General features: G+C 43.2%; 1 pseudogene; it reads right to left on the reverse strand.

Annotated features, from left to right (window-relative positions):
* Window positions 1-380: 380 nt before the first annotated feature.
* On the reverse strand, window positions 381-978 carry LOC147449239 (uncharacterized; annotated as a pseudogene).
* Window positions 979-20,652: the final 19,674 nt, after the last annotated feature.

Consider the following 20,652-nt stretch of genomic DNA (forward strand, 5'->3'; position numbering starts at 1 on the left):
CACTTTTGCCTGCTGTGCCAATGAAAGATAGGCGAGAAAGAAATTTTCATGACAAACTATAGGCCTTGCCTATACTTGCCGCACTGTAACGAGAAATCGTCGTATGCACCTCCATGAAATGGTCATACCATACAGTTGTAAAAATGTCCCCAATGAATATGCTCCTAGCATACTCCAAATGCTAGCAGGACAAAAATGAAAGCCTTGTAAGTATATACATGCCATGCATGATAAAAAGTCGCAAGGGTTAACTCTGGAGTGGTGTACTCAAACCATGCTTGATTTTTATCTTCAACCGAAACATTAATGTTGTGCAAACAAAATATGCCACAAAATTTAGTGCGTACCTGCTAAATCACATGAATCGACTTGCTATGTTGTCAAACTCCTGCATGATGCATGAGCACGCATGCCATGCTTTTCGTATCATGGTGGTGTATAGCTTCCATCAAAGCGCTAAAGAGCCTCGAATCGGTGTCCGCTAGTGATGTCGAGAATTCGATTGGAAATCCATGGCGAAGGTAGAAACCATGTTTCCATAGCCTCATGGTGAACTGGAAGCCTTGCTTCCCTAGCACTTCTGCATGCATACCTTGGAAAAACCACCGTTGCCGCTCTTCGAGACACTCATGCATCGTAGCAAACCGGTAAGTTAGTCCGTGAATGGCCCTTACGGAACATTGCGTGCAGCCATGGCTCCTGCAATTGTTGCATGCAACCTTGGGTGGGCTTGCTTCTCCGGGACCCCTTGGGCACCCCATGTGTGGGACAAGGCCCTAGGAGTGCCCCATGGGCACCCTAGGCGCCCACACTTTGGCCAACCCCTAAACGAAGCAAAAAATAAACAACCTTCAGCGATGGCGGCAAAATAAACTGCGCAGGGAAAAACTCCAACATGCCGATCCATGCGCTGCTCCAGCCACCTCCACCATGTGACGAAAAACTCCCCTCAAGCCAAGGCGAAGCTGCAGAAAGCATGCAAGTCCGATTTCGTGCATGTGGAACATCGCGACTTTGTGCATAGAAGCGGTCTGTCCCACGTGGAGTTCGGCCCCGAGCTCTGTGTAGATCTCCGATCATGAGAGAGAGAGAGAGAGAGAGAGAGAGAGAGAGAGAGAGAGAGAGAGAGAGAGAGAGAGAGAGAGAGAGAGAGAGAGAGAGAGAGAGAGAGAGAGAGAGAGAGAGAGAGATCGCCATGCTTCCAGAGAGAACGCCATGCATAGTTGAACGCCATGCTTCCCTCCTCCATTGCTCCTTGCTGCCCCCTCCTCTCCATGTTGCTCTGATACCAGTGTAAGACTGTGGGGGACTGGACCATGCAACTCTCCACCCAACCATGCCATATATAGACTCCTAGCCCCTAAATATAGCGCCCCTTGACCGCATGTCCGTCCTGGCCCTTGGCCCTGCCCTTGGCCTGACAAAATACTAATTGAAAAAGAAGATTATGCAATAAATTGAAAAACAAATGCAACTTCCTCTTCTTCTAAATCACCAAAGGGTAGTGGAGCATGCTCTTGCTGCACACACAAGTAATGCTTTGAAAATAGACAAATGGAGAGATTAATTTAGGACAATGATGATGTAAAAACACTCTAAATGCAAATACTAATTGAAAGTGAAAATTATGCAAGAAATAAAAAAAAAAAAGCAACTTCCTCCTCTTCTAAATCACCAAAGGGTAGTGGAGCATGCTCTTGCCCAAATGCTGATTAGAGAGAAAATCTATTAGCAATGCAATCAATTATACTATGATTAACGATGTAATAGTGGAGTTAATTAGGCCATGTAAGGAATGGCGTTATGGAAAAAACGCGAGTGAGACGTTCATGATATGATTAATAAGTTAAATACAAGGAGAGATTATAGATATATTAACACTAATGCTAATAGAAAATCATGATGATTAGATTCCGAGAAAATACTTCATGCAAATGGAGAGTACAAAGTAGGTGCAAATGATGGTAATTAAGGGGATGTAAGACATATACAAAGTATAGCTTAGGCTTCTTTTACACTTGGGAGAGGGCATCCGATGAGGTAATCACCGATGTCAAATGTGTAGGCTTCCAAACTAGAGGGTGTTCTCATTTGTGGTGGTGCGGATGAGTCACACACTCAACAGAAAATGTCATGAGATTGATTGAGGAAGATGTTTAGCTCCTTCTCATGATATGGTTTTAGAAAAGAAACTCTGTACTATTATTGGATTGATGTTCGAGATGATCACACTCCACTATTTTTTAATGTAGAAATGCACTATTTCTTAAGGGACTACTAAAGTCAAAGGAGTTTTGAAAGGGCTGTAGGACATCTACCTTGTGGTTGAACGTCTTGGAACACCAAATAATCTATAAATCTAACTACACCTATTGTGCATCTAGTTGAAATATACGATTCTTTCTCAAAATTGAGCCGATTGTGGTTATTATTTTTTGGAAATTCATTTGCTATAATCTAGTTCTTTTGGTGGTTAAAAAAGAGAGGCGGCTTGACTGCTCGGTTTAAAATCCAAAAAATACTCTTAGTATAAGTTTCTATAGAAATAGTCCGTAAAGAGATAAAGCATCGACTTTGGTAATAATTAAGCACTCAGAACATTAGGCTAACTGATCCAATTTATAAACATATACTTTTTTGATTTGCAAAAACACTAAAACTCTAAGGGACGTAAAAGGGTGAAAAACTTGGATCAAAGAAGGGGTGGTGGACTTCTAATCAGAATTAGTCTAAGTCAAAAAAATATAAATATCCTTTGGAAAAGTGGGGTTATTAAGAACATTATTTAGAACCTATAAATCTCACTTGGATCTAAAAGGAGTGATGTCCTTTTAAATCTCAAGTAAAAAAATAAATCTAAAAAGAACGAAAAGAGACACTCCTTACACTTAGTTTATTAAGCAAGAAGCTTTATATAATTTCAATAAGACAAGTAAACAAATTCCATATCCATTAATAAAGAAATGGACTCATTTTGGGCCTTTTAGCTCTAGTGAGAGAATGCTCCTTAGCCAATAAGAAGAAAACTAATGTTATGTAGAAAAGCCTTTTTTCTCATTTTTGAAAATGTCCATGAAAACCATTTTGGTGAAATTATCATTGTCACTAGAAAAGTAAGACGCTTGATAATGACATTTTGCACAAGCGACAAGCGCCGACCCGCTGTTGCTATCTCGCACAAGCATCAATCACTTTTTTATGAGGTACTCACAATTCAAATTTGAATGGGTCGTACTTGATAGCAATTGATAGGTAATATTAAGACTATGAAGGGTCATAATCAGTTTTGACCTCATGAGTCCCTATGCTTAAAAAGGTTGTATCTTGAGCTAGAGACATCAAATTTCAGTGTTTTAAAGTGCTATCTTAAGGTTTTTGGACGTTCCAAGTGCATCCATGGTGTTCTTTTTGTATTTTTAAAACATCTCACATGTGTTTTCTCTCATCCCACATCACATCACTCATTAAGATTCACGAACATGGATTTTTGTGCACACTTAAGTTGAGCTCTTGAAAAGCATTTTATACAAGCATGCATTTAAGTGATCAAGAAAACTATTGCGTATGTACTATGAGAAATAGATCTCAAAAAAACTACTTTTGTATTTTTCAAGATTACCTCTCTTTATGCTGAGTTGGCATTTCTTACATGCAAATTCTTCCCAATAATTCACAAACATTTGGATAGTAGTTTAAGGAAAAAAAAGGTTGTAATTTGGACATGGATAACAAATAATAGGGTTTGTCGACACCTATAATAGGTTGCCAAGAAGTGCGTAGTGTGGCTAGGAAAGCGTTGGGCCTCTGACGTAGCAAAATAAAGCAAGGTGTAGATGATTTGAAGCTAAAAACACACTAAAAAGGAACAAAACTCCATCCATGAAAGCTCCACTTTGAAAAAGAACCAAGATTAACTCAAAGATCTTGTGTGTGTGAAGATTAGGTGTAGCCTCGCTCCGAATTGTATAGATGCAGTGCTCTTTTGACCTTTTAAAAATTCCTAAATTGACACTTTGATTCTTTGTGAGGTAAATGGTAATTCAGAGCGTGGGAATCCTCCTATCATTAAATCTTTGGCTAAGGCCTGCAAAGTAAAATGGGAGAGTGGCCTAGGTTATTGCCTTATGCTTTATGGGACGATCGTACAACTCATAGCTCAGTTACTAGTTATATGCCTTTTGAGTTTATGTTAATGCCAATTGATATAATTCCCACATAGAATGTATTGCCTTGGGAAGATGGAATGAGTAGGAAAGGCCTTCTTGCTTTGCACATACAGTAGTTAGAAAGAAGGCCTCAAGATATTGAGATTACAGTAGCACAATTGAAAGATGCAAGGCTAAAGAATAAGGTTAGATTTGATAAGAGGCATATGCTTAGATCTAAAGCTATTGAGGAAGGTGATTGGGTATTGGAGTATGACAGTAATCTTGACAACCATCATTCAACAATAATAAATCTTTCAAAGAGATGGTTTGGTCCTTATGTGGTTCAACATGTACATGGGAATGCGATTACACCTTGCATGAATTAGATGGTACAAAAATGAAGATTCCCATCGCAGGGAAAAGAATCAAGTTATTCAAAAGAAGAGGTGATATAGATTGCTTTGATTCATAGCAAAGTCAAAATGCAGGCTTTGATGAAAATTTTATGGATGTGGATGAAGAAAGAGAGGATGATGCATTAGATTTTGTTGAAAGCGATGATGAAATCGACATGTATGTGGACTTAAATGAAGATTGAACCTGCTGCAAAAAGATATGTGTGCCACATGTCGGAGGATGTGCAAGTTTAGAGGGGGTGGATATCATACCCTGGCACGTGTATAATGTGAAAATAAAAATATATACCTCACTCTTAATGTTTTTGATGTGTGGGACCAAATGCTACAATGTACATACTGTGATATATGTAAAAACGGATGCCATGGTTGCAGGCGTGTACATACCTTACCAGGCAAGCAAGGTCGAGGACGTGGCACCATTGTTTGTTTCACCACATTAAAGCATGCCTAATTTGCTTTAGGAATGTACAAATGTCAAGTGTTTTGAAGTGGCACGCTTGTTTTGCCTAGAAAGTTCAATGCGGGCAGTCTTGGCTAAAATTCACAGGTTTTGTACGTGGGCGTAAAAGATGTTTCCAAAGTGCTTACCAAGTGGGAAAATGAGGTTCAACATTAAATTTCAGCTAAAAAAGAATTTTCTACAAAAATAGGGATATTTCTCGGCTCGTGGTTGCAGGTGTGTACATACCTTACCAGGCAAGCGAGGTCGGGGACCTGGCACCATTGCATGTTTTACCACATTAAAGCATGCCTAATTTGCTTTAGGAATGTACAAATGTCAAGTGTTTTGAAGTGGCACACTCGTTTTGCCTAAAAAGTTCAATGCGGGTAATCTTGGCAAAAAATAACAATTTCCGTACGTGGGCGTAAAAGACGTTTCCAAAGTGCTTACCAAGTGGGAAAATGAGGTTCAACATTAGATTTGAGCTAAAAGGGATTTTTTCACAAAAATAGGGATATATCTCGACTCGTTTGTGCATTTTAAAAGGGGCATGTTTGGCAATAAAAAGGGCTAAAAATGTCTATAAAATGATCAAAAATAGCCTAAAAATAGAAAAATATGGCTCAAAATACCACATCAACAACAATGCCACCTGTTGATCAAGTTGAGAAGGAGCTTATAGATCCAAGAATGAGCTCATTTGGGCATATAAGCAAGGAGATACATCCATCCCAATCCAGCGTGCTAGTGCAGTCCCGTGCTGCTTCCACTACATGGTCGAGGTTCTGAGGCCTTCCCCTCCTCAAATAACTACTTGGGATTCTCCAATGATTTTCTGAAGCTTCCATGAAATTAGGAAGAGCAAGTTTAATGCCCAACCTAGAGAAAATTCCCTAGCTTTGTTGGCATCCAACTCACCCTATCTGCTGTTATTTTCCCAACATAGCCATATCGACTAATTACATCATCAAAGAGGAACTTACATATCTGTTCTGTGATTTTTGTTCTTAGAGCATGATCTTCTACTTGGTTGGTTAAATCTTCCCGTGCAAGCACTATGTATCTCATTTTCCATAAGCCCAATGGCATTGTAACGAGATGTACTACCCACTTATAGTGCATGGCCAATGGGTAAGTAGGGTGCAACCCATCACGATGACGTACCTTTGAATACATTTGACAGGTTTCACAAGACTCTACAAAGTGAGATCCATCTTTATACATACCTTTCCACCAATACCTTTCTTTCATTTTAGTAAAGGTGGCCCATACACCTCTATTTCCATCATAAAGACTCTCATGAAACTTCTTCATAAGCTCATTTGAGCATCCTTACCATTCACAACTCTCAACGGCATTCCATTTCTTTGTCTCGAATGCTTCCATAATTACCCATCTTTCAAAAAGTATCCATAGGCCTTTCTTTGTATTCTTTTGAACTCTTGATCAATCCACCCTTCTTGCCTTGTCAGAGATGCTCAGATAGCGTCCAATGAGCAACCAATCACTTTGATATAGGTCCTCTGTAAATGACTCAAATGCATTTGATAGGCAAACATGATCACCCTTGGCATAAGAGATACTATAGAACCTTGTGCCTACATCCTCGCCCTCAACAAATATGTCTTCTTAATTTTCATACCTTGCTCTGGAAAGCGTAGTAACTGCAACTAGATTATCTTTTTCTGTAATATGTTTAAATTTTGGATTTAAGGAATTTATGTAGGCAATCCGTCTCAACATAGCAATGTTGGAAGTTGAGCAGCTTGTGATCATTCCAAGAAGAGGTAGACAATCAATCTCCACTATTACATTTTCTCCTATCAAATACTCTTTGTCACATTTCAATCTTGTGACTACTCCCATGACTCTGTTTTTACCTGTGGATAGTTGTGTTTGTAATGGCTATTGCCTGCACAGGAGCAATAGGCATTACGGGAATGATTACCCACAACTACATTATATGAACATCAACATATAAAAATGACAAGAGAAGGAAGTACACAGTACACAAGCCCAAAACACCTCTTGCTTCATTCATTTGTATTCTAGACACAGAGTTACAACAATAGTTGCTATGAATATCATAGAAATTGGTTAAGTTTTTATCAAAAGACACGTATGCCCCTCCATATACAACCGCTGCTCTAGCGCAGATCGGGAATGGTGCACACACTCCTGTCCCATGATATCCTATGAAGAACTGCCGCTACGGTCGCCGCATACCGCATACCCCTGATCCGCAGTGTCCAGACCTCCGCAAGACCGCAGGACTGCATGCGCGGCTAATGTCGTAACACCTGGCACGCACGGTGGATTGCACGAACCCACACTCAGCCCCTCCGGTTGGAAGGTTCCGGTGGTTGCTCTGCACCCTGCTCTGGTGAAGAGGAAATATGTATATAGCCAAAGCCTCTAAAATCTGCAGTATGTGCCCGATAGACCTCATCCAAAAGACGTGGATCTATCTCAATATGTTTCGGCCAGGGAGCCCGAGAAATAAACTACGTTGGCAAAGAAATAGATTGAGGCGCCTGTGGTGGCAGAGGAGCAAGAGGTGTATGTAAGGGATAATAGAGAGAAAGGTATCTATTAAGAGAAGACCAAAATGGAGGGCAAGGTGGTAGACTGAGAGAAAAAGAATGAGCTAAGGTCTCCACCCAAAAACAGACCCTGTGGCACTCCTTATGAAATCGACAAATCATTTTCTGCAAACGAGATACATGAGCCTGGGCTTCAGCATAATCCTCTGTAGCTTGTGCCCAATCAGCAACATCAAAACCCTCGGGAACAACACTCTTACCTTTGTCAGTGTTGGATGACTCGGGGTGTTGCACCACAACCTGCTGAGTGAATGGCTGTGCTCTCACCTCAGCAGCCAAGCGTGTGCTCCAGCTTTGTAGTTGATTATCCAAAAAAACTCGGAGATCTTCTTGCATCTCCACTGCCAACGCATCCAAGTCATTCATATTGATCATTACATCACCAGGGTGCGAGGCTAAGTAAGAGGCTAGGCTATGCTGCGTTCTCAACTGGAGAAGTTCCTGTTGAATAGAGGCCACAAACTCAGCATTAGCCCCTCGTAACATTTGTATTTCTGCCCCTTGTTGGTGAGTTGTTGCAGTCAGCTCTTCATTTTGAGTGGACAACTCGGCAATGCGAGTCTGCGCGGCCGCTACCTACGCTTCCAGCTCATTGACTCTTCCCTCTGGGTGGGACTGGCCAGGCCGCACGAATAGACTCTGCAAGTCTACTCAAAAAAGTGCCGCATGCCTGCAATTGGTCAGCGGGGGTCGCTGCCGTAGCCTCCCAAGGTAACACTGCGGGAAGAGTACCTCCCTTCGAGGCAGCCGCATTGGTAGCGCCAGAAGTTTCCGGTTGAGCGAGAACATCCGCAACCGGAGAGCGCGTCCTCAGCGAAGTAGCACTGCCCACTCTCTCCTGCATTCGGCGGCGCCAATGAGCCACCGCAGAATCCTTCGAAAGAAGAGATGCCGTCGCTAGAGGTGGTGTAGAAAATTGCTGTTCCTCTCTGCCGCGCTTGCGGCTTGCTGATCCTGCACTTGCAGTGGCCATCTCTCGGGCTCCAAAGGATACCACTGCTGTCGATGGACCGGGCAAATCCCCAGTGCCCACATGCTGCTGCTGTGTTTCCCTCTCAGTCGGCACTACCAAGATTTGCGTTTGCAACAGAGGAGCATTAGTGCCTTGGACCACCAAGCGATCATCTTCAAAGTGGCAGAGAGGACGCAGGGCGAGAGGAAAAACTTCTCTTAAAGGAAAAATCAATGTGAGCAGTTGGCCAACCTTTGTATTGGTTGGGTATTCCTCCCCAACTGTGCCATCACTCTTTGGCACTCCGCTTAGCAGGCGTTCTCTGACCACCGCTGCCCAAGCTACTGGCCCAAAGTTTGCCGAATGCAAAACATTTCTTGCTCGGGTCGAAATGGTATAGGTTTTGGCTTGCAGCCAAATTGCCTCGAGAAACCATCGATACGCGTCCCTGGTTGCTACATCTAAAAACCCTGAAAGCTTATACTCGCCTTTGCTTTCAAACCAAATTCTTGCTCTACATCAGCAGCAGGGATCACATGAGAGGCGTGCACTAGGCCATTGTTGGGCAAACAGCAACACCTTGAGACCCTTTCTGCTATCAACTGAATTTGCTGATTATTCAGCACCACCATATCGCCAGCAGCGAGTTGCTCAATCAAACCTTTTGCCTGCGGGTGAAGATCCCTTGCCAATCCAGGTTGGCAAACACATGCAGCCGCAAGTCTTGCAGCCATGCGTCCACTCGTCGAAGCGATAACTGCTGTACAGGCGTGAAAGGAATACATTGCAGGAGAGAAGCTGTCATGGTGGCGATGAGATGAAGGAGCAGAGAGTATAGAACTAAGAGCGCACGGCACACTACACAAGAGAAACACAATAAGAATCGTCTGCATGTAGTAGTAACCTTTCCACAATGAGTTCGCAAAATAGGGCGATCCACGGTGTCGCAACCATCATAGATCCTTTCCCGCTTTCCAAGATTGCATGCAAAAGAATACCCAATCATGATTAGGGCGGCTTCCGGCTATTGTACCACCGCAAAGGGGCACTGAATCGTGGTAGGTGAAACATAATGGCGCAGTCTGAAACCATTAACCAGCACATAAATAACCTCCCCCCGTAAATCCGCCAAATAAAAAGAGATGGGCCCACATGCTTGAAAAATCTAGAATGGTCCTGACCACCTTAATTTAAGCTTCCCCGGCATCTTCCCGAGGCGGGAACTGAAGACAAGGACCAGTTGTCCCTGAACAAATTGCCGTGCTTTCGATTGATCCAGCCATTTTTTCCGCCTAGACTGCAGATCGTGCAGCACCGCAAAGCTATTCAGCCGCCCTTCATCCAGTTCCTGCAAAACATCCAATCGATAAATCACAAAATCCTCCGAAAGAAGACGATCCGCAATCAACAGCCACATGCTCAGAATTACATGCTCCACCGGAGTGATTGCCTCCATGCCAAATGCCAACTTAAAAGGAGTCAATCCTGTTGCCACTTTATAGCTGTTCGATAGGCCCATAAGGCAGAAGGAAGTTTCACATCCCAATCCGTTCGATGCATATTCACCAACTTTGTTAAAATCCGAATCAATTGCTTATTAGTTGATTCTGCTTGCCCATTCACCCGAGGATAATATGGAGAAGATTTCCTGTGTAATACAAAATAAAACCGTAGCATTCTCTCCATCACCTTATTCAAAAAAATGACTTCCCCTGTCACTAACCAGCTCAATAGGGCAGCCATATCTAGAAAAGATATCCTTATATAAGCATCCCGCCACAGAAACTGGAGTGTTATCTCTCAAAGGCCATGCCTCCACCCATTTGGTAGCGTAATCCGTGGCTGTCAAGATATACTTATTTCGTGTGTGAGTTTCCACTGGTTTAAAAGGACCAACAAAATCCAAACCCCACTTTTGAAAGGGCTCCAAAGGTAGAACTGGCTGAAAAGGCATTCTGGACCGTTTGGTAGGTTGCCCCAACCGCTGACACACATCACACTGTTGCACATAATTTCTCGCATCCTGAAACAATGTGGGCCACCATAATCTAGATTGGAGAACCTTTCGAGCTGTGATTAATGCTGCAAAGTGACCTCCCGCAATACCAGTATGGACTTCCTCTAATACTGCTTCTTGCTCCTGTGGTAGCACACATTTGAGTAATACCTCTGCCACCGTACGATAATAGAGATTTCCCATAATAATCTCAAAATTCCTGCTTCTAATAGCCATACGTTTCCTCTGATGGCTGGACAAGAAAGAAGGCATTTCGCCGCTGTCGATGAAATGAAACATCTCCTCATACCATGTCCATGGGATGCTAGGAATGACCCTTGCCTGTCGCGGAACTGTGATATCCTCTGCAGCTACTCCTGTTAGAAACAGAGACATATCCAAAAATTCATCAGCTACACCCGTCGGCGGTTCTCCGGAATCTAACCTGGATAGGTAGTCAGCCACCGCATGCTGAGCCCCTGGCCGATGTATGACCTCAAAGTCAAATTCTTGCAGCAAAAGCACCCATCTGGCCAATCTTCTCGTCAAATTCTGTTGCCTTACCAGGTATAAAAGAGCCGAATGGTCCACATGGAAGAAAAAACGTTGGCCCAACAGATAGTGCCGGAATTTCTTCACTGAATAAATAATCCCTAAACATTCCCTTTCGGTTACGGAATAATTTCTTTCTGCGGATGATAATTGTCTACTGGCATAATAGACAGGTCGGAACCATCCTTGAATTTATTCCTGCATCAGCACACTGCCAATAGCTCGATCCGAAGCATCCACAAACACATGAAAATCCTGACCCCAATTCGGTGCAAGCATAATCGGAGCTTTGGATAGCTAAAGTTTTAATCTCCGAAAAGCCAAGTCACATTCCTGTGTCCATTCAAAATCTATAGCATGAGCTTCCTGAGTAATCGGGATTGCTAAATGCGCGACAAACCGCAAATGCCTCCCATGCCAACGAGCTTGGCCCAGGAAAATCTGGCACTGTTTTTGGTTCAGCGGTGGAGGCGCTTCCATAATTGCGGCAATTTTATTCGGATCCACGGAAATACCATCTTCAGAAATTATATGCCCCAATAGCGTGCCACTGCGAACAACAAATGCACACTTTAAAGGATTCAAACTGAACTTCACCTCTCTGCATTTCATAAAGCATAACCGTAATTACTTCAAATGCTCCAATTGCGGTCCAAAAACACTGAGATCATCCAGAAAATTTTTCATAAAATCTATCAAATAAAGACCAAAAATTTGAAACATATCCCTTTGAAAAGTGGAAGGTGCATTCCGCAATCCAAACCACATCACTGTGCAGGCAAATACACCCCATGCGGTAATAAAAGCTGTTTTTGGCTGATCCCGCAATGCCATTCGAATTTGATTATATCCACTAAATCCATCCAAAAAAGTATACATCTCATGTCCTGCTACATCATCCAAAATGGAATCCAAAAATGGAAGAGGAAAAGGATCTGGAACAATAGCTGCATTCAATTTCCGGTAATCCACACAAATTTGGATTTGCTTATTTTTCTTTGGTACTACCACAATTGGAGAAATCCACTCCGGATTATCAATAGGGGTAATAAAACCCACTTCCAATAGGCGATCAATTTCCATCTTAACTTGCTTTGCCACATTCGGATTCATCCTGTATGAGTGCTGCTTCACTGGCACTGCATCCGGTTTCAGATTGATCGTATGCTGATAAAACTTAGGATCCAATCCCTGCATATCCGCATATTCCCATGCGAAAACATCCTTAAACTCTGTCAGTAACTTGATCGAATCATCTCTAAAACTGGCCTCTAGCTGCTTATTAATGTATATAGGCTGCGACTCCGCTTGCTCCCCAAGAAAAACCTTCTCTAATTTATCTTCTTTAACCCTTGTAATTTTTTCCATTTGCGCCTCAAACGCTCGTTCTTGCTGAATCACGTCCTCCAATGATTCAGGACTTGGAAGCACCTGTTGTTGCTCCCCTATTCCTGCTGGGGTTCCTGAAACCCCCACCGACTTCCCTTTCGAAATCAGAGAAATATCTGCAAGATATAAAGAAACCAAATCCGGATTAGCTTTGAGAAATTGTTCCTCTTCATCCTCTTCTAATCCTTCCGCCATATTGACTGTTTCGGCTATCACCGGCCATGCTGCTTGAACTGGCTGTCTGCATGTTCCCAACATCACACACACTTTTCTTCTACCCTTCTTTACTGTAAGCATATTTGCTTCCCAATTATGCTTTACCCTCGCTTGTCGTAACCAGGGTCTCCCCAAGATAATGTGATAATCCTGATTATGATCTTCAATATTCAAGACTACTAAAGAAACAGCAAAGGATAAGCCCGCCACATCCAAAACAATGCCCCGAAGTAAACCCATTGGTTGCACTCTTCTTTGATCTGCCATGCGGACTACAAAGGGTGCAGGCTCCCAATCACTGAGACCAAAACGCTCACAAGCTGCTTGGGTGATAATGTTTACTCCCGCTCCACCATCCAATAGTACCTTGTCAATGTATGTTCCATGGTATCGAACTGAAAGCTCCGGAATGTGGGTATCCGTGATCCTATTCGCCGGCAACGGGGCTGAATCATCCTCCTCGCTTTCAACTTTCCCAATTGCGACTCCCCTCAGCTCAGTGGTTGTTTGTCGCAGCAATGCATTATGGAAATTCGCGACCAATTTCAACAACGAACCCAGAGGTACTTGAATTGGTGACGTGAGGACCTCTTTCCAAACTGAATTCCAATCCTCCTGTTCTTTAATATCATTCCTATTTCCAGCTTTTCCTTCCTTTATTTCCAGGTCCACAGTCGATGGTCCTGCTGTCTTCACTGGTGGGGTAGATTGTGGCAACCAGGACACAACCTTTTTCCGCACCTCTTCCTGAGCCGTCCACTCCGGAATCTTCACATCGGGAGTTGGAACCACATTTTTACCCGATCCGTGATTAATGAAACCACTGGATCAGACACCTCCAGTCCTTCAATCTGAACCATAGACACACTAGGCTATTTCCCTGCAACGCGTTCCTGCTTTTTTCGATCGTATTCCATAGCTTCAGTACACTCAGATCGCCAGTGTCCACCCCCCAAACAGAAAAGGCATGTCTTGGGGCGATTAGGATCTCGAGAACCTCTTCCGCGACCTCGTCCTCCCCCTTGACCCCGTCCTCCTGCTTGACCTTGCACAGGCGTCTCTGATGTATGAGCATGAGCCATCGCCACAACAGGCTCTTGTCCCTGTCCTATCTGTGGTTGTTGCCAGGTAGAAGAGTCCCCTCGACTCCGACGACCCCAGCCATTGAAATAACACTCCACTGTATTATGAGTATTGGTCGTGCAAATCGCACACCACTTCTGATTCATTGCGCACTCCTGAGCAGCATGGCCCGGATTCCAACATTGGGTACACCATAGTTCCTTCAGACTTTTAGCCACCGCAGCCGATTCCGACGATCTGGATGAAACACCTTTCCCTTGACGCTGGGATTTTTTTCGCGGTGTCTCTTCCAATTCTTTCCCCGAATCGTTGTTGCCTGAGTCCGAGGAATCTGATACTGCGGATTCCGACTCCGAACTATCACTGCCACTGTCTTGCAACTTGCGATGAGATTTCTTCCTGTCTTTTTTCTTTGACTTTTTTGCAGATTCCGTATCCTCTAAGGCCTCTCCTGCTACTACAGCCCTAGCGATTACATTATTCAGTGGAGTAGTTCCCTTATCCACTGTTTCCATAGCCGTTCTGAGATCCTTGTTGAGCCCCCGCAAAAAATAATCATTCAGCACTTCGGCTGCCGGCCTTTGTGCCTAAGGTACCCTCTGCAAAAGCATCCAAAATTTTGCAGCGTAATCCTCCACTGGCAATGACTTCTGCCGGAGCATTCGAAGCTTCTCCAAATGTTGAGGGACTTTATTTTCTGTTCGAAACCTTCGTAGAAGTGCTATGGATCCGTCAACATACGTCTGGAAATGATCATCAGGGTACTCACACAACCATTTTGCAGCTTTCCCTGAGAGTGTAGATTAAAACACTTATTGTTGATGGAGAGGAATCACCACTCCAGGATGATTCAATCCATAAGCTTTATTGAATTGGCGCACATGTGCATCAGGGTCTTCACTCTAAAGACCTCAAAACCGACTATACTTAATCTGAGGATGAGCCATCACCCCTTGCCCAACTGTTCCTCCTCCTCCCGGAAAAACCTGACGAGCGCTAGGAGGTGGAGACAGTGGCGGAGATACCTCCGGACTGCTTATCGGAGACGGTGGTGGAGCAACCTGTGTGGGTGAGGGTGAACGTATGACAAGAGGACATGACTGACTGCGCAGAGTACGTCTAGCTTGTCGCAACCGCCTACCACGCACCGGGTTTGGTGATGGAGATACAGATTCCTCAATCTGCGGTGAAGAAAAAAAAAATTCATCTGAACCGCCTCTCCTCTGTCGTCTTCCTACAATTGGAACCACAGGGTCAGGCGGACCCTGCGACCTAGTGCGCATGCATATTCATCGCAGGCCTTCCATCACGCATCGTGGTCGCCAGATGTAATGGCTATTGCCCGCACAGGAGCAATAGGCATTACGGGAATGATTACCCGCAACTACATTATATGAACATCAACATATAAAAATGACAAGAGAAGGAAGTACACAGTACACAGGCCCAGAACACCTCTTTCTTCATTCATTTGTATTCCAGACACAGAGTTACAACAGTAGTTACCATGGATATCATAGAAATTGGTTAAGTTTTTATCAAAAGACAGGTATGCCCCTCCATATACAACCGCTGCTCCAACGCAGATCGGGAACGGTGCACACACTCTTGTCCCATGATATCCTGTGAAGAACTACCACTACAGCCGCCGCATACCGCATACCCCTAATCCGTAGTGTCCAGACCTCTGCAGGACCGCAGGAGCGGCTAATGCCGTAAAACAACGTTGACGAGCGCTTAGGAATTTTGCTCTTAATCTCACCACATATCACTTGCCATCATCATATTCTTGCCCAATTGCCCATCCAATTCCTGTGGGGCTAGTATCCACTATCCAATTACATATCTTCCACATTCATGGTTTACTTTCCTCAAAATTGGAGACATAAGTAGCAACTTTAGTTTTTTCATGGCATGGGTATGCATTTCTTTCCATTGAAACTTTTGGTTCTTTCTCAAAAGTTGGTACAAAGGTCTTGCCACATGCGCATAATGTGGAATCCACATAACATAGAACACGCATGCACCCAAGAACCTTCAAACCTTAGTTACATTAATACATGTCTCTTCCATTCTTTGGATCACATCAATCCCTGCTACACAAGGCCTTCTACCATATGGCCTGCACATATGTCCCACAATAAGAAATTTGTTCAAATCAAACACTGACTTTTCCCCAGACAAGGTAAGGTTCACTTCTTCCAACCTTGATAAGATCTTATCACAATCATTGAGTCTAGAGCCACATATATATCACTTACATCACATCCTTTAATTGGCACATCATCAAGAAAAGGCATTGTAGTTTGGGGTATGAAATCACGTGTGACTTTGTTCATACCATTCATTATATTTGCAACGGAATTTGTTGCTCCTTGAGGTAAGGTGTGTTAGGTATTCAAGCCCGAGTTCGGCTGATTTGTTGGTATACCCGTGGGAACAAGCCTCACAAGGCATGCAGATAAAAGTTCAGTCTATGTGTAGTTTGCATGCCAAATTCCTATTTATAGTGTAAGTTCTTTACACACAAATCAATCAATAAGCGTGTTATTTTTGTTGCAAGCTGTGTCGAGCTCTCTCTCTCTCTCTCATTCAATTTTGTGCTGCACCTGCATCTCGCCATGAACCCCCTCTGGAATCACCCACCTTAGCTTTCCCTAACATATGGTATCAAAGCTTCGGTGCTCGTTGCAGCATATGATCCTTGGCGCTGTCTAGTACTCAGGCGCTATTGCTTCATAGCCAAGTTGGCTAGGGCGTTGCAGAAGGCACTCAAGTCGGCTCACAGTAGGCCGGATGTGAGCTTGAGAAGATTGCATGCCCAATAGAGCCTCAGTCTTGGTGCTCTTGGCGCGCTGGCAAGGCGGGCAAGACTCATCAAGGCCACCCTGTGGCGATTTTCCGGTGCTTCAGAGAACAAGCAGCGCTATGTCTATAAGCTGCAGACTCGTTTTTTTAAAAGGATTTGCTTAAATCACCCCTATTGAAACTAGGGTCCCCACACAGTGTGATAATTCACACAGAAGGCCATTCACACCCCACAGTCCGGCATATCGATCAGAGTATTGTAGTCTCGACTGTAGAGCGTATGAGACTAAGTTTGCTAGTGGGTGGCAATTATATTTTTGACAAGCAATTAAAATGCAAGTACAGAGGTAGTTAAGCTCGAAGATGGACAATTCAATAACTCAACAAATTCAAATATGTCATTCCAAATTTGACTTTTTAAGTCTATGTGAGTATTGGACAAGATTGAAATGCATGCATAGCAAGCTCTATCACTATGACAACTGTCGAACTATCTTTTCAAAGAAGATTTACTTCAAGACCAAGAGGTACATTAACAGATGCTGAACATCTAGATTTGCTTTGAGATTGTAGTACAAGTTTTCACAACTTAGTTTAGTGTTATAGTCTTGTTTTGTCATAAACTTTCCGGTCAAAGCTTTTTCTTTTACATTGTGAGTTATTGTCATGCTTGACAATTATCATCATATCAAATTTGTACGGGTTATAGCCACTGCCATGAAAATCATGTGGTAAGGCCTCCCAAAAGTATTTGTTCTCACCCCACTTTTGTTGCACTTTCATGAGGTTACTCGGTACACCTTAAACCCAAGGTTTGGCAGTGAACCAAAAACTCCATTTTTGGTAGCTAATTTTTGACCTACACCCTATCTTTTCAAGGGGGGGTTATTATCATAGCACCAGGTTATGGATACACCAAAAATCCTTGGTTGTGAGAGAACCTAAAACTCACGATTGACGAGTACACCAAAAGCTTGAGGTATCATGAGTTGCTTGTCCAGTTCGGGCTTGAGGGGAGGATTGTTAGGTATTCAAGCCCGAGCTCGGCTAATTTGTCGGTATACCCATGGGAACAAGCCTCACAAGGCATGCAGATAAAAGTTTAGTCTATGTGCAGTTTGCATGCCAAATTCCTATTTATATTGTAAGGTCTTTACACACAAATCAATCAATAAGCATGTTATTTTTGTTGCAAGCTGTGTCGAGCTCTCTCTCTCTCTCTCTCTCTCTCTCTCTCTCTCTCTCTCTCTCTCTCTCTCTCGTTCAACTTTCTGTTGCACCTGCATCTTGCCATGAACCCCCTTCGGCATCACCCGCCTTAGCTTTCCCTAACAAGGTGCACATCCTTACCAAATCCAAAGGTGTCCTCATGGTAGTCAGGTCCCTTCTTTCCATTGCTAGTTGGAATTGATTATACCTTGAGTACAAATCCCCCATATAATATATTTCCCTTTATGCAATTTCTCTACAAAATCATCTACAACTGGCCCTATACCCACATATCTAATTGTCACCTTACTCACAGGTTGCATATTCTGAATGAAGAATAAAGAACCCTTTTTCTTTGAAAGTGTGAACCACTTGTTTGAATATGGAGCACAAGAAGGCTCCAAAATACCCATTTTAATCTTTTCATTAAGCAAATCAATAAGTTTTGCAAATGGATCTTTCGAACTGGAATAGGCCTCAAGTTCCAAGGTACATGAGGGATAGTGAAGATCACCATAGGAGCAACAACAGATGGATCAACACACGCACCCTATCTCATGCGGCTCAAATGCAAAAGCCTTCTTGTGTTTGGCAACCATTTCTTCAAAGCATATTTTTTCTACCTTTGTCAAACTCTCCTTGCAACCAATCTTCAACTCCTTCAAAGAATCATGTGTAAACTTATGCCCAATCCTACTTGGGTCATGAAGGCTAGGCTGCGAAGCAGCTTGCTCCATCTTTTCCATGAAGTCCTTTGATAGAGGTAATGCCATTGGTTTCACATTCTTTGCCACAGACTTATACTTGGTCTCCACTTGTACATCAACACCTTGAGCATTTTTGAAATCCTCAATGACTATGTACATTTGTATTGAGCATACTTTTAGAACCTCATTCCCATACAAAAATTGCAATCCACGAAAGACTCAAAGTCTTGCATAGTATCCACAAACAAACACTCATCAAACACATCTGCAATGCATTCATCATCTTCTAGAAAACAATTCATCTTCAAACCTCTTTGTACACTATTTACATGGTTCACCCCGCTTTAAGTCCTCACGCTTTGTAAAAGCAATAGATCCATAGCTTGTTAATCCTACAAAACCTATAGAAAACGTTTCCTTTGCATATACATCATGCAAGATTTTTTCTCTTCTTATACCATTGCAATCTTGCTCTACAATGGTACATGGCCAAAACCCCTCATATTTTTGTAGTCCTTGAATTCTTTGTTTGTCTTTGGCAAGGGTTGCTCTCTAAGACTTTCACGATTCCTTTCATGGTCCACACAAATAGTGAGAAACTATTTAGGACACACACGGCTTTTTAAAAAATCAAGGTTAATGCTAATGGCGATAAAAAACCAGTGAGCCAGTAAACTCAAGATCGTGGCGTTCATTGCAAAAAATTACCCAAGCAGAGCTAGGCACCAACCTAAGAAGCAATGTCATTCTTGATCATCTCCATGGATACATGTATTCAAACACTTTGATCCCACAATAATGAAATGCCCTCAATCCTCTCTTTCACATACACACAGTATGAAATCAAGGCTAAGTGAGGGGAAAAGGCTTCCCTCTCATTTTCAATAGGGGAGCCACCACCGGCAGAGATCCCCGCCAAATTTGTTTATGAGACTTGCACAGTGCCCAAGAGGGCAAGCCAAGGTGAGCACCTATAGATCCCTAGAGCAAGTGTATAGTGATGGTGGGTGCATATGAGAGAGAGTGCGTGAGAGCGTGAAGGCAACATAGAATGTCACAGAGCATCAGGGGTAGGATGCTTGGGGGGATAAATGTGGTGTACTTGACTATGAAAAAGCGTTGAGTACCCACGAGAGGTTAAGAGGCGGGTGGGGTGTTTATTAACAACAAGGGCCAGGTTGTTTCCCCGACATAGTAAGAGAACCATGAGTTTTTTAATACCCAATCCATAGGGGTTTGCTCACACCCAATAGCTGGGAAAAACCTAGTTGAACAAAGAGGTAGTTTTCTTCACTAGAATAGGAGTAGCCCAAAAATGGATTAGGCTAAGGGTTCAAGGTCTCCATAGGTTGCCAAGGGATAGTGTATAAATAGGGTCAAATCTAAAAGAAACGAATCCTAGTAGCAGATAGTGATGTGTGTGTGAAGTCTATCTCTCTCTCTCTCCTCTCTCTCTCTCCCTCTCTCTCTCTCTCTCTCTCTCTCTCTCTCTCTCTCTCTCTCTCTCTCTCTCTGGGGCAGTAAAATAAACTAAGTAAATATGCCTACCCCTACCCCCTAACAAAAGCCCTATCAGTTTAGGGGTGTGTTTAGTGTTTTGCTTTTTGCGTTGTGTTGGTTTGGTGGTGTGTGTTGTGTGTGTGTGTGTGTGTGGGGTGTGATGATACCTGGAGAGAGAGAGAGAGAGAGAGAGAGAGAGGAGAGAGAGAGAGAGAGAGAGAGAGAGAGAGAGAGAGAGAGAGAGAGAGAGATAGATAGATAGATAGATAGATAGATTTTATTATCGTGCTCAGAGGTCAAATATGACCTATGGGACCAAAGTTACATGTGATGTAGTATGTGTATGGCTGATGAGTGACTCTCGATGCTCCAAAATTGTAGTGATGAGAGTCGCAATGGAGAGCCCACACTTTGGCTGGGAGAGGAAAGTGTGTAGGTCTAAGTTATGGCTGAAAATGTGAGAGAAGCAAGTTCGGATGTGATCAAAAGCTGAGCACTCTAGTAGTGTGTGGTACTCAGACTCTCGAACTTGCAGTGAGCATAATGTGTACAATCGATTTGACTCTTCTCCATTGCCCCAACGCCCTATCTCGCATCGAAGGAAATGGGAGCTAAGCCGAATTGCTGC

Source organism: Adiantum capillus-veneris, chromosome 10, assembly GCF_014529385.1.
Source record: "Adiantum capillus-veneris isolate H3 chromosome 10, ASM1452938v2, whole genome shotgun sequence".
Lineage (NCBI taxonomy): Eukaryota > Viridiplantae > Streptophyta > Polypodiopsida > Polypodiales > Pteridaceae > Adiantum > Adiantum capillus-veneris.